The sequence below is a fragment of the Eurytemora carolleeae genome, unplaced genomic scaffold, assembly GCF_000591075.1.
Source record: "Eurytemora carolleeae unplaced genomic scaffold, Eaff_2.0 scaffold149, whole genome shotgun sequence".
Lineage (NCBI taxonomy): Eukaryota > Metazoa > Arthropoda > Copepoda > Calanoida > Temoridae > Eurytemora > Eurytemora carolleeae.
The window spans coordinates 75,769-90,350 of record NW_019396075.1 but is presented as its reverse complement, the minus strand read 5'-3'; the positions used below and the strand labels follow the sequence as shown (position 1 = coordinate 90,350).

General features: G+C 32.3%; 1 protein-coding gene across 1 annotated transcript in view; it reads right to left on the bottom strand.

Moving 5' to 3' along the window:
* LOC111714262 (uncharacterized) overlaps window positions 1–10,700 on the bottom strand; it is a 35,808-nt gene extending 25,108 nt beyond the window's left edge. The window contains exons 1-2 of the mRNA XM_023489331.1: window positions 10,670–10,700; window positions 6,037–6,362 (exon numbers count right to left, since the gene is read on the bottom strand). The gene's annotated coding sequence lies outside the window, so the exon portion shown is untranslated. The remainder of the gene's footprint in view (window positions 1–6,036; window positions 6,363–10,669) is intronic.
* Between the last annotated feature and the right edge of the window lie 3,882 nt (window positions 10,701–14,582).

The following is a 14,582-nucleotide window of genomic DNA, read 5'->3' as shown; positions in this document are numbered from 1 at the left end:
TACATGAATATAAATATTTTATACAGGGTAATAAACTTGGGTCAAATACGTTTGAAAGCATTATCAGATTTTTAAAGCTTTATGTATACATTTGACCTTTTTAAACCAATACCAAATGGGCCTTTCTTAGAGTATTTATATTTTATATAGAGTATATTAAAAATAAACCAGGAGGGTACAAAGAACATTTTTTGCATTATCCTTGCAAGAACTACATAGGATTTACAACGGTTCCATTGAAACCTGATCAAAAATGTGGAAGATTACGTAGTTGCGTTGTTCTGACTTGAAAAGTTTTATCATCCGATAATTTGTCCACTGTTTTTTTAAGCAAGAAATACGCAAGTTATTTTTGCAAAGAAAGCTCAAATGAGAATAAACAGTTTTAAGAAACAAAAACATTGAAATCTAGTTTAAACATTAAACAAAGCTTTCAAGGGTACTGCTGTAAATCGGACATTGCCATCAATGCATAGAGATGCACTTAAAATTACGCTTGTAAATGTCCTTTAATGGTTGAATTAAACCTGCATTATAAAGGCTAAAGTTTTTAGGTGAAAATTGTTTTAGTATCTCTTTTTTTACTATAGATTATACTCTTAGGTCCATGATTCCTGAAACTCAAGGATGGAAATGTTGAATTTAAAACAATAGATCTGTACAGACTAGAGCTTCAGATTCATTATCATCTATCATAGTTCTCCATATTGTTTATAATGCAGCTCTAGTCCTAACCTTCTTTTCCAATCTTCAGGTTTTAAAACTATTTATCATTTTATCTAATTTACAAATCAACAGTTATTTTTGATAATTTATAATCTCTAAAGTGACTGTAGACGTAATTTTATGTTTTTAGAAAAGTATGTTCGATGCTGATTGGTATTCTTTAATCCATCGTCTGGAAAATAGATTTAGCTCTAAATAGATTTTTTGCAACTGAGCTTTTCTGACACTTTTTAATATGGACAATTGTTGATAACTTACTCATTTTTACGTACTCAGATGAAGCTTTAACGGAAGTTTATGGCTTTGCAACTTGTAACTTGACAAACTTAAAATACAAAAATGATAGTTTTAGTTTTTACAAATTGAGAACCAAGTTTTAAAAAATTGATTTGTTAATAAAAGAAACATCTCAAATTTGGGTCAATTTGAAAAATGTTGAAATTTAAAACCATGTAAATCGTGTATAGTGCACGCTGTCTGATTACAAGGTTATGTTAAACTACGTTGCTCTCATCCCTTCAGAGAAATGTATTTGAAAGATCGCTCGCTGTATTACTGACCCCGTACTATCTACAGGGCGAGACAAGTGCATCAGATAACAATAAAAATACAGGGTGTCCGAAAATGTCTCATTTTTCGAAAACTCAACTATCTATCAATATATCTATCTATATCTATTTATCTTAAAGTCTCTAACTATTTTTTATCTATCTATCTTTTGATTTTTATCTATATTTATATATTCATATTTATATATCTATCTGGCTATCTATCTATAAATACTTTTCTGTATATATATCTTTCTATTTATCTATTTATCCAACTATCTGTTTATTTATTTTTCTATCTATCTATCTATCTATCTATCTGTATATCCATCCATCTATATATCTATCTCATTATTTAGTCTTTGGAACCAAGAATATTGATCGCCCTTGAATTTTTCAAGCCAATCTTTTCAGGCATATATATTGAATCTGATACTAGAGAACCCAATCTAAACAATATAGGGAAGGTATAAAGAATAAAGATCTGATAAAGGTAAGGTATAAAGAATAAAGAGCTAATAAAGGGAAGGTATAAAGAATAAAGAACCAATAAAGGAAAGGTTTAAAGAATAAGGAACTAAGTAAGGGAAGGTATAAAGAATAAGGAACTAATAAAGGGAAGGTATAAAGAATACAGAACTAATAAAAAGAAGGTATAAAGGATAAAGAACTAATAAGGGGAAGGTATAAAGAATAAGGAATTAATAAAGGGAAGGTATTAAGAATAAAGAACTAATGGCTGTCATGAGTTGTGTAACTACAACAATTCACAACAATCATTTTTTTGCGAATTTGTTCCCTTGTCCTGCAAAAACGTAGGTTATGCCAGGTCAAAATACATTTAATTGCTGAGCAAAAACCAGTTTGAAATGAAAACAAGGGAGTGGGTCAACAAAAACATGATGAAGAGACTGGAAGCGTGTTGAAGGGGGAAGGAAAAGGGAGAGGGGATGGGGGGGTTAATGGATAGATGAACATATTTAGCTTTCAACACTGACCAAAAAAGTTTAAGATAAAGAAAATAAGAAACATTACAAGATAACTATTCATGTTTACACTATTCCTACAGTGGGACCCACACAACTGTGGATTAGAAAGACGAATGATTATAGACTCAAGTTAGGATTTTAAATAGACTAAAAATATTTGTTTTAATTTTACTTTTTAACAACATTAATCACACAAATACTTGCCTTAAATGTCTCTTTACTATTCCACTGTTTAAAGACTGGGTCCCAACTGTTGAATAGGCAGAAAATATTTAAATGTCTCCTTCCTATTCCACTGTTTAAAGACTGGGTCCCAACTGTTGAATAGGAAGAAAATATTTAAATGTCTCCTTCCTATTCCACTGTTTAAAGGCGGGGTTCCAACTGTTGAATAGGCAGAAAACATTTAAATGTCTCCTTCCTATTCCACTGTTTAAAGGCTGGGTCCCAACTGTTGAATAGGCAGAAAACATTTAAATGTCTCCTTCCTATTCCACTGTTTAAAGGCTGGGTCCCAACTGTTGAATAGGAAGAAAACATTTAAAGGGACTGTGGGTGTAGTTTAAAGTTACCCTTCAATTTGTGTGGCTTGTCCGATTCACAACAGTACCCTTTAAGCATTTGCCTGGGCAAGGTTGTCGGATTTGTTGAATATCGTTTTACGGCAATCCGAACACTATTTAAGAGATAACTACACATAGTTCTCTGTCCTCGATGATCAGGTTAAAGGGTATTACCGTTGTAAATTGCCATCTTTGCATGGAGGGTAACTTGAATTTACGCTTACATTATATATGTATATTCAGCAATTTTATGTTTAAAGGTATTAATGAAACAAAACAAATGTCAAGGGTCTGTTTGAACTGCACAATTGATGTGTTTTATGTTCAATCTTACTGATTTAAATTAAAACGTAAATTTGATTGTCGTTTTGTTATTTAACATTTTTATGGGTATCACCGTATAAACCAAGGTACTAATGCAAGGAAGGTTAACTGCAGTTACGTATACTCTGCGTACATATTGAAACCAGCTCTCTGGGCGGAATTTATAAAGAAGAATAGATGCATAAGTGTTCGTTTAGTTTCCGAGGAGGTTAAAAGCATTAAATTTTGATGATTCACATAACAGTTTCCTAAGACCAGAATATTTCATTGTTTTTTTTATGTGAAAGTTGGATCCCATGTCAGGCTTCGACATCCGCCCAGAGAGTACATTGCAGTACAAAAGATGCGTACACCTCTGAAATAACTTTCCTTGAATTATAACCTTGGTATGAACAAATTAATGTTTATAGGCATAGGATAATAAATGATTTATCCAATCTCTGAAATCCTGTTTTTAAATAATTTGAAGACAAATTACAAGCGTGTGTTTTTACTTCGTTTGATTTGTTTTGGGTGTGTCAGATTTGAGATAATGGTCAATTTGTTTCTTTTAACATGTGTACATCTCCTATCTCTATATGTACAAATGTAATCACTCTCGGCTTAGGTGTGTCATATCTTATATCTTTACAGACGGGAATGTGTCTGTTAGTTGTCAGGCTGTTTATGGATATATTTTTTCAAAAGAACTATAGTCCCGTTTATAGTATAATTGATCTGAAACTTTATGAATTCTTTGAGGTTTTAACTGGTTAAACTACTTTTCCGCCGGAAATGTCATAAGAAAAGAAAACTTAAGGAAAGTAAAAGTAAAATAGTTTTTAAACACATTAGTGGCTGGAGGAGGCTCTAATGTGCTCAAATCAGACTAACATAGACTTTCTGTTGTCGAGTTTAGTGTTTAGTATTTACTGGCTCTATTATCCAGGATTGCGTGTTCCCCAGTAATTCTAAATTTTCAGTATCCTTCAAATTTTTCGGACAAAATTTAAAATTGTAAAATTTAGTTCCTCGTATATGAACATCTTCATTTCTGCATCAGACATCACAGATCAGCCATTTAAAAAAAAAAATTTTATCATCTGAATTTTGGAGAATGTTCGCTTAGCCAAAACTGTGGATTTGTTAAGCCTTGGGCAGAGTTATATTGAGTAGAGATGATAGATTACAGCTTTAATGGTTTCATAAATATACCACACATTCGCATACAGGGGGAACCAAACAATATAGGATTTTTTATCTTTAAATAATAATTTATGTTATTGAAACATTTGGTAAAATTTTTATTTTTAGCCTGGAGGTAAGAAATTATTTTTTTTCATTTTTTCGAATTTAAAAGTTTTTCTTTAAATACACCCTGTAAAGATCAAAAGATGATTTGCTACACCAGAGTTTAGAATCGGTTATACTTTACGATAATGTAGCTACGGTTTAACGTGATGAACCAGGCTAGACTAAAGATATTTATATAATGATATAGATATTTCCTAAACTTAAACTTACAAATACATGGCTTTTAAGGCGCTTTTGACTATTCAAATCTTACTTCAACAGCATCCATTTTTCCGTAATGTATCAGCATAATAAGGAAAGATTTCGGAGTAATTTTATTTCTAAAATTTAAAAAAAACTAAATTATTTTGAGGCAAAATTTTTATTTCTTGACAAGCCATTATTATTCTAGATAATTCTTAAGCTTATTGTTAACTAGAATATATTATAAACTAGATATTTCTTAAGCATATTGTTTTCTAGAATATATTCTAAACTAGATATTTCTTAAGCATATTGTTTTCTAGAATATATTCGAAACTAGATATTTCTAAAGCATATTGTTTGCTAGAATATATTCTAAACTAGTAATTTGTATAAAACCCAACTTGACCCTTCCCCTCCAGACGTCCCCTAATTTTTCATGCAAATCTATATCTAATAAAACAGGACATTCATATGTATGTTCCCTATATCTGGCCAAACGGCTGGACCGAATGGGCTGAAATTTTTTTGAGGAAACCAATGGTGGCCCCGAAGATTACATTTTTAAAATTTGTTTTCAATTCGACGGGTTACGCCAGGTACTTCAGCAAGTGATTTATAAAAATGCCAGCATTTGTACACAGGGTTATAAACAAAGGATGTGACTTTAACAGCGACATAGTACTCTTTAATATGACGAACTTAATAAAATAAAGTCTTAATAAATGATTTATCAAAAATAAGAAACAAGTTGGCATCCAGAGAAAATTATGAATGTACATTGTACAAGACTGAAAACTGAACAGATTCCGGAGACGATCGTGTCTGAAGTCTCATCCTTTGTGGGTAGCCGTGCATATAGTATTGATAACTTTATTCATGCACCCTGCACCCTGCATGTGTTCCTTCAGGGTCAATGAGTTTTATATTTTATATTTTATGCGCGAAATTAAGATGTTCGGATTCATTTTCTTCAAAGTCATTCTGGTCATAAAAATACCCATAAACATGTCAAGATAAATGCATTTCGTATAAATTCTTGTTGGTGCACTTTGCACTTCAGTAAATTGAAAAGTTCAAGAAAAAAAACCTGAGAAAATTAATAATCTTGATTTCAATGGGGCTTCGATGTTCGCCATTCTGAATACAGATTACACAGAACGAACAGATATGTCGAAATATAATCTTTCTTTCAATGAGGCTTCGATGTTCGCCGTACTGCATACGGATTGCACAGAAAGAACCGATAAAACAAAATTGAATTAGTTGCCATAAGCTATTCACGCAAAAAAACTTGAAGTCTCCAAACTTTCTGAATTCTAAGAAATTTTAAAATTTTAAAATTTTAAATGTCTTATTGCATAGGAGAAAGAAATGGCAAAATTGGTTTATAACAAAAACAAACTTCACCTTAGAATCAGGTTTTTTCCGTCCTATTTCTGAGTAGACATCCCCGCTTGTCTGTCCATTTTCGGCGTAGATTTTCCCATATTTGGAATCCTTGCTGTGTCTGTCCTTTCTACAAGAGCAATCGTCCTGTGTCGTCTTCGTCCTATCCTCTGATCCGTCCTTCTTACTAGAACTTGTGTCCTTGCCAGGCGGACGTGAGGGACTAGTGCGGCCGTAACAGACGTTATTATCTGTGAGAAGGACGGAACACCCAAGACATTGAGAAACAGGAGGTTCCAGGGGCCACGATATTTTCTTCCTAACAGGAGGGTCCAGGGTATCCAAACCTAGAATATAATTTGTTTATAATGCTTAAATAAAGTCTGTAATCAGGTCAAGGTATAGTAAATTGCATATAAGATTGCAATCTTATTTGTCTTAAATCATTCTCATCTTCTTATTTATAGCTATATTTTGAATTTCTTAAATGTCAACACGGAAAAATTAGATTTGCACATACTGGTGCATACAGGAAGCTACGAGGTCACAAGTTCTTATCAAGTAGTAGTTAACACTGAATTCTTCTCACTATCATTGATATGTTACAGTGAGAATCACAAAACTATGGTATGGTAAGACGACTTTTTGCCTCAAGTTGTTTGATCTAAAATTGTCCAATCAGCATGCGAGTTTTCATTTTCACAAACCAATCGTGAATTTTTTGCGATGTAACAGCTTACAATACACTTCAATATTGCTTTTAAATCGTCTTCCATCTCTCTTTAAATATCATTACCAATTTCTTCCTTAAATTTCGGCTCAAATTGAAATAGTAATAAATCAAAAGAAAACAAGGTGTGGAATCCAAGGCAAGTTTAATTTGATAAATGTGAATGCATGTAAAGTATATTATATAAACGTGAATAATATTCAGAATTGGCTTGGCTCACACATTTGATTATACATTATAAACAGGGTGATCAACATTTTCCCATTTTTTGTTGTGAAAAATAGAAAGATAATTGTTTTTTAGTGGAATAATACAACCAGAAAAATATAACGTAAGCGAACAAGTGTCATCTTTATCTTTTTTGCTGTTGTTAAGCCTCTTAAACCCATTGTGGTGCAACCCTGTACACAGTTACCTACAAAGGATGAGAATTCAGAGACGACTGTGCGAAACTTATTTAGTCTATTTTCTTACATTCTGGGTTTCTTAGCACTTTGAACTTTAGTTTATTTTCCAAAGGCTATTCTGAAGTTAGAAGACCAAATTCCACCTTCAGATAATCATTTTTTGGTCGTCATTAAATAAAGGCTTATTCGTTATGGGTAACCCTGTATATTATCCATGGCTGGGGCAGCTACAGTATTACAATCTGTGAGGCTGCTGCCAATTATAAACATTCATCATGAATCAGATACATTCTGATGAGGGAGTGTTCCTTCATAATAAATATATATATTAGATGTTTATCAGCCATCAATGTTTTGCAGATTCAGATTTTCGATCCCAGTTCTTTTACCCCCTCCAAGCCTCTTTAATTATATATATAATTTTACATAGCCTGTCTCTGCCCTTATGTCCCCAAGCCGAAAAATGGAAAAATCAACTTCATTACTCTCTCGCCCCCCCCCCCTGAATTTAACTTACTAGATGTGAGAAAATTACTTCATATTTTTACTTGGGGAGGTGGAGGGGGCAAAGTTTAAATATGAACTATACCCCCCTGAAGTTCCAATATGAGCTTTATCCCCCCCCCTCCCTCCCTCCCGAAGTTGAAATATGAACTATAGTTTGGCCCACAGCTCCTGTCTTGTTGATTAATGTTGGGTGAATTATGCACTGTACTGTACACTGTACAGTCAATCAAAATGTAGAGAGGGGGCAGTTTTTTTATTCTGTTTGGAAGGGACTAAAAAAATACCCCCCAACCCTACTTTCTGGCGTTATATCTGCAGGATCAATTACTGCTACGACTTTGTGATTAAACTTTAATCCATCTGGTTTTCATTTTATGCAGTCAATAATAAGAAATAAAAAGTTGTAAAGTTTTATAAAATGCTCTTTAAAAACACGAAAGATGTAAAACTATGAAAAAAATAAACTGCAGTATTGTCTGAAATCAAGTCAGATTTTTAGAAACACCAAGTTCACTAAATATCAATTTTGTTTCTCTCTCAGATATTTCAAACGTATATAATAAAATTAAGATTTAGAAGATACTGCTTCGAATAGTTGATAGTTGAAGTCTCGTCCAGAATGTTAAAATGTCGTCGGTAACAGAAAACTGATCTACATGTGTTGTTTGTATGCAATAGCTATAGTTCAGAATTTTGTTGTTTCGCGCCAGTCAGTCAGTATAACGTAACAATGTTATAGTAGCATAACATATCAAGTGTTACGTATAAACATATTGCGTTTAACCCTTTTTAAATTCTTAAGAATTCTAAAAATGGTATTTCTGAATAACGTCAACAATTCCGTTGTACGATGAAATTTAAAAAAATTTTCAGAAAAAATGGGTTTATCATGAACAAGCAATGAAGATAAAAACTTTAACTCAATCAGGGGTTTTTAAGAGAGGGGGGAAGGGGTGGCTGTAAAGAAAATTGGTTATGTTTTCAATATTTGGGTTATTTTTAACATTATCTTCAAAATAATATGAAACAAATCCTCATTTTTAAAAAATATTTAAATCTGAAATTTTTCTTCAATGTTTTAGTATCAAAAAACTCTCTGATCTACGCTTTTAATAAACCACATCTGAACATGATCAATTTATAGAAAGAAAAACAGGGTTAACACCATTTTTACTCAACCAAATGTTTGAAGTGTTGTGTACCGGTGTGTACCGGACATGCCCCTCTAAAATTATGGAGGATCACTTGAAATTGTTAAAACAGGCCATTTAACACCTTTTTTCAAACCTCTTCAGCCCCCCCCCCCCCCTCTTGACTTCTTTGTATGCGTGATGTACTACGCACAGTGCTTGAGTAATTATAGCAAAGGGTGTCTAACAAAAAAAGGAAAGTTGTTTGGATGAAATTAAAAGGATTTTCCATAATTAGGGTGTATATTGTCTATTTAACAGTATACAAATATCAACAACTTACAGGTCACCCTGTAATCTGTATGAAGTCTTTAATGTATACAGGAGAGTATTTTTTGAGACACCCTGTATGCACATATATTTCTTAGTTGGAACTGAAGTCTAACATACATCAATATTATTGCTCAATGATTGCTATCATTACTGGCAGTAAATAAATGCGCAATGCGCATGCACCCAGCAGGGTCTCTACATAACCATTTGTCGGCATGCAAGTAATGCATCTCAAACTAATTTACTTTGCACCCTTTTTTAGCAGTTTGATAACAATTATGCTGTTTACGCGGTGGGAATCTACAGTGAAACTTTTGTTTGCAAAAATAAAGCAATTTTTGCGATTTTTTCAATGCAAAAAGAATTACATATGATGTATAGTGAGAAAATTCACTTCTAAGCCCTGTAATTTTGCAAAATTTAAGGATAAGATAAAGCTCGATTTTTTTGTAATTTGTTTACAATACTGTTGTAACTTTGCAAATTACACTTTTAAAATATTCTTTTTTATTTTACAATTTTACATCAAGACACTAATCTAATAAACCATAAACTTATGTACAGTTTTTTACGATATGTTGTAACGATTCAATCAAATGAATCAAACAAAAAAATGTCAAATTTTCCTACCCTAGCTTTAAATACATTGGATTGTACATTAGCAATCTATACTTGTCAGTATGCTTTTATGCCAAGGTTTTTACAGGGTTAGTATCTAGATCTTTACACAGAGATGATGTTGGCACCAACAAAAAGGGTTGATTTCTTATCAGGGAATTCGAATCTGTAATCCGCAATCAAATGTATTAAATTTTGCACATTGAATAATTACACCCCATTGCGCCATTTTACAGCTTTGAGTTTCAGAGTGGATTGATATAAAGGAGCCGAAATTTATAAAGTATCAACATTAAACTTATTTATACAGTGTGTTTCAATTAACTTGCCATTCAAAGACGACTAAGAAAAAAACTAAAAATTGTATGTCTTGATTAAAAACAAGATTTATATTAAAAAGAATTATTAGAAGTAGTTGAACTTAGTAGATTAAATTGAACCACTATTCTTCATATTGACCCGGGACGTACAAGAAATATACAGGGTTACCCACATAGGACGAGACTGTAAAGACGACGTGAAACTCATAAAATATGAGCAATCCACCATCCAATAAAGTCTTCTGCTTTGAGCATAGTCTTCTAATGACTTATTCGATGATTTGGAAAAGAAAGAAACAAGTTTACAATTCCAGTGAATCATGATTATAAGCAAACCGACAGTATAAATTTGGTTCAATAGTCTTAGAGGTTTCATCCTTAGTGGACGACCCTGTATATTGATAATTTTTAGCTCTGAGATAAATATTCTTTGTTGAGTTTATTAACTCTTATAGGGAAAGTTGTGTTTCCAGGCATAACTGGGTTCCTACGCTAGTATTCAAAATTGTACGTGAAATTGTATCGACTCTGTACTATATTATACCTGATAAAGCATGTTGTTGTACTGAGTCGAAATGTATTGAGTGTCGACTGTGTACTATATTATACCTGATAAAGCATGTTGTACTGAGTCGAAACGTATTGAGTGTCAATTGTCTAATGTATTATACCTGATAAAGCATGTTGTACTGAGTCGAAATGTATTAAGTGTCGACTGTGTACTGATAAAGCATGTTGTACTGAGTCGAAACGTATTGAGTGTCAATTGTCTAATGTATTATACCTGATAAAGCATGTTGTACTGAGTCGAAATGTATTAAGTGTCGACTGTGTACTATATTATACCTGACAAAGCATGTTGTACTGAATCGAAATGTATTAAGTGTCGACTGTGTACTATATTATACCTGACAAAGCATGTTGTACTGAATCGAAATGTATTGAGTGTCGACTGTGTACTAGATTATACCTGATAAAGCATGTTGTACTGAGTCGGAATGTATTGAGTGTCGACTGTTTACTATATTAAACCTGATAAAGCATGTTGTACTGAGTCGAAATGTATTGAGTGCCGACTGTGAACTGATTTATTCTTAGCTCCCTGAGTAAAAAGTTGATTGACAATGATTTTTTTAACTTTGTATACTTATTAATATGCTTGAAATTAAAAATTCAATAATATTTTTCATAATATTTTAAGGATTTGAGTCTCAATTAAAATTCAAATTTTATAATTTCTTTATCTTTACAAGCTGATGGTCTAAACCTTTGATATTTTCAATTTAGAATATTTGATCTAACAGAGTTCATAATTTGAATTATCCAAGATATCCGTTATTGCAGGTTGTTAATACATTTATTAATAATGTCAAAGTTGAAAATTCAAAATTGATTTTAAACGCATAAAAAAGTAAACATGCTGTTTTTACAGTCAGTAAATTGAGAAGCCAAAAAATCCTTCTAAACCGTTTAAAAATGTCGAAACAATCTTTTGAAGAAAGCATATTTTAAGCTTAAAATATCGTCTATCAACTTCCCGTTTTGTTTCTCTTCGTAACTTTATTTGCTTCTCCTCCGTCTGTGTTATCTGTATAGTGTATCATTTTAAATACTTTTCAATTTTTGATCAATTTATTTAAATGAAAAATTGTAGCAGAAATATGTCAAAAGCAGTTAAACTGTGTTCGAATTTCAAATCAATTATAGATATGAAATCAGATAGATAAATAGATATAAATCTATTAGAAAAAGCAAAAAACCCAGCATTTTTTATGCGATACTCTTTTTTGTTACGTTAAAGTCTCCACCAATGGAAACGGCCAATATTCCTAAGAAAATGTAAGCAATGTAAACACCAGTGCAACTGGGTAGTGGGTAGTGCTTTGGTCATATTGTGCAGTACACTTGTTTTGTAAATAAGGAAGGGTTCCTTGGAATCGTAAATTTTACATTTGCACACTCGATTTTCTCATAAATATTGCGGAAACTATTTCAATTGCTTTAATTTTTTTATTTATCACAATGATATTGTCAAAAAAATCTAGCTACATTCTTTGAAAGATATTCAACATATTCCAAAGCGCTAAGAATAAAGCTAAAAATGTTAAATGTTGAATATTAATGAAGAATGAACACAGTGTGTACTGTATATTGTGCATTGTGATGGGAAAATGTATACTTCAACAGATAAGATCAGAGATGGTAACTAAAGTGATTTTAGACGTTGTATCAAGTGACCCCTAATTTATGGCATGTTCAATTCATAGCGGTAAAAGCACCAAATTCGTTTTTTTTGTCCAAACCTGGTTTTGTTAACCTGAGTTCTCTAAAGTTTCCTACTCAGAAGATCAGTTGTTACGATAACTCTGAACTAGGTAATTTTACTCATTTTATTGAGTTTTGAGAGTTTTAACTTGACATTTAGGAGTTTAGGTAAATTTGACCAATTTGTTAGTTGTTGTTAAATTTAGACCTAGAAACACATATTATTGACTATTCGGTATTCATACAACGAAATTATACTGTTGTCCTTGTTCTTTCTTTCAATTAGAAGACACAGAAATACCACAGAGAGGATTGTCTTTTCATTGTTATATTTTAGCAAAAATGTCTAGGGTGAATTTTTGCAGATTTTGGTTTAAAAATAAAAAAAATTTAGTGAGGTTGAAGACAACAACTAATCCATTGTTTGCTTGTTTTTGCCGTAGCTTGATCGAACACATACAGCACAAAACTAAGTTTGTATCTATTGTTAATAATATCCTTCTTGTGAACAATCCGCAAAAAGGTTAAAAGGCAAAGCTTAAGCCACTAATGAGGCATAATTAAACTATGAAAGTACATATTATAACAAATAATAAAGTGCATTGAATAGATGTATGATGAGGATTATATTTTAACGCAACAGGGCTGCTCAGGAAAAATTGTTAGTGAAAATGTTTATAATCTTTTTATTTCTAAAAAAACTATTCCCTATCACACAGAGAAACAAACTGCTCTAAAAAAGTAGCGTCATTTTTGAAATCTGGGTAAAATTCATTGAGTGTCGATCGCATTTTTGAAGCGCTATAAATTTAAATTTGATCTATTTACTAAAGCTCTTCGCTCATCTGTATGTTAGTTTTATCTGGACTAAATTTGCTGAATTTTTTTCTTCAAAATTCGAAAAAGTAAAAAAAAAATGTTTTTTATTTTATTCTACGGCCGGGCAACGCTGGTTACTTTAGCTAGTATAACTTAAAATACTTGTTTTTAGCTTTGGTTCTTTAGAAGTATTTGGGAAAATTACCAATGATTTTTGCGTGAGAGCTTGAAGTGTTTGAATCTCTGTGATCAGTCCTAAAGCGTCACAGTAAACTATGTACACAATGACAAACCCTTTACCTTCACCTTTAGCATATTTACGTTAGGAAACAAAAAGTGAAAGAAGAGGGTACTGGGGGAGGGGGGGTTGAATGAGAAACCAGGGAAATAAAAGTCGAGAACGAGTTAACTAATTAAGATCCAAAATGACATTGAAAAAGAAAAGTATAATTTTTCTAGGCTTACTTCTTTTTTTTTGTTCACTGTATTTGAAATAAGTAAATTAATAAATACTTACAAAAGTGGTAAACAGCAAGTGAACTGTACTTTCGATGAAAAAAATGTACAATACCAAATTTTTTATCGTTTGTTAAAAATTTCAAAAAGCAGTCTTTTTTCGAGGAGGTTATAAACTAAATAAATTAATTTTATCTTGAAAAAAATCAAATAATGCCATGACACACAGAATTCCATTTTTAGGGGGTGGGGGGAAGAGAGGAAAATAAGGATGACAGAGGGAAGAGGGGGGGGGGATACAATTTCAGTAACCTACTACCATTAAACGAAGATGACTAACGAATTCTTTAACCAATAGTTTACAATGCACAGTACAGNAAATTTGCAATTTTTTTTTCGCAAAACTTGTGCAATCCGTTTCCTTATGTCATAGGCTTTCCAAAAAGCTAAATTTTATCAAAATCTGACAAGTGAAAGTGGGTCAAAACAAAGATTTAGTTTGTTACAGGCAAAAACAGTCATTGAGGCGGTGTGCCTGAGGTCTCAGGCAGTTAGTATTAAAGCCCGGTTTTAGGCCTAAAGGGAGGGCTTGGGGTATGTAAGAAAAGTCAGAAAATTTCAACAGCCTCAGACCAATACTTTTTGAGTTATGTAAAAAAAACTACAGGGGGGGGGTCAAATTGACCCCCCCCCAGCAGGAATAGGGTTAATTCCTACCATGCATGTTTTTAAAAGGAAACATGGATCTGGCATTTAACATCTCTTAATTCCTTTTCATGACTTAGATTCTCAAAATTAAGGATGCAGTAAAATTATCTTATTTAAAACACACGCAACTTCTTTAAAAACTGCATAAGCGTGTTTTTGCAATACAAAGTATTTCACTGAACAAGGGTTTAGGGCAGAGTGAAAACAGGGCAATTAAGTAAGGGGGGGGGGGGGTAATTGCAGTTTCTACAAAAAATATAATTTTTTATCTAAA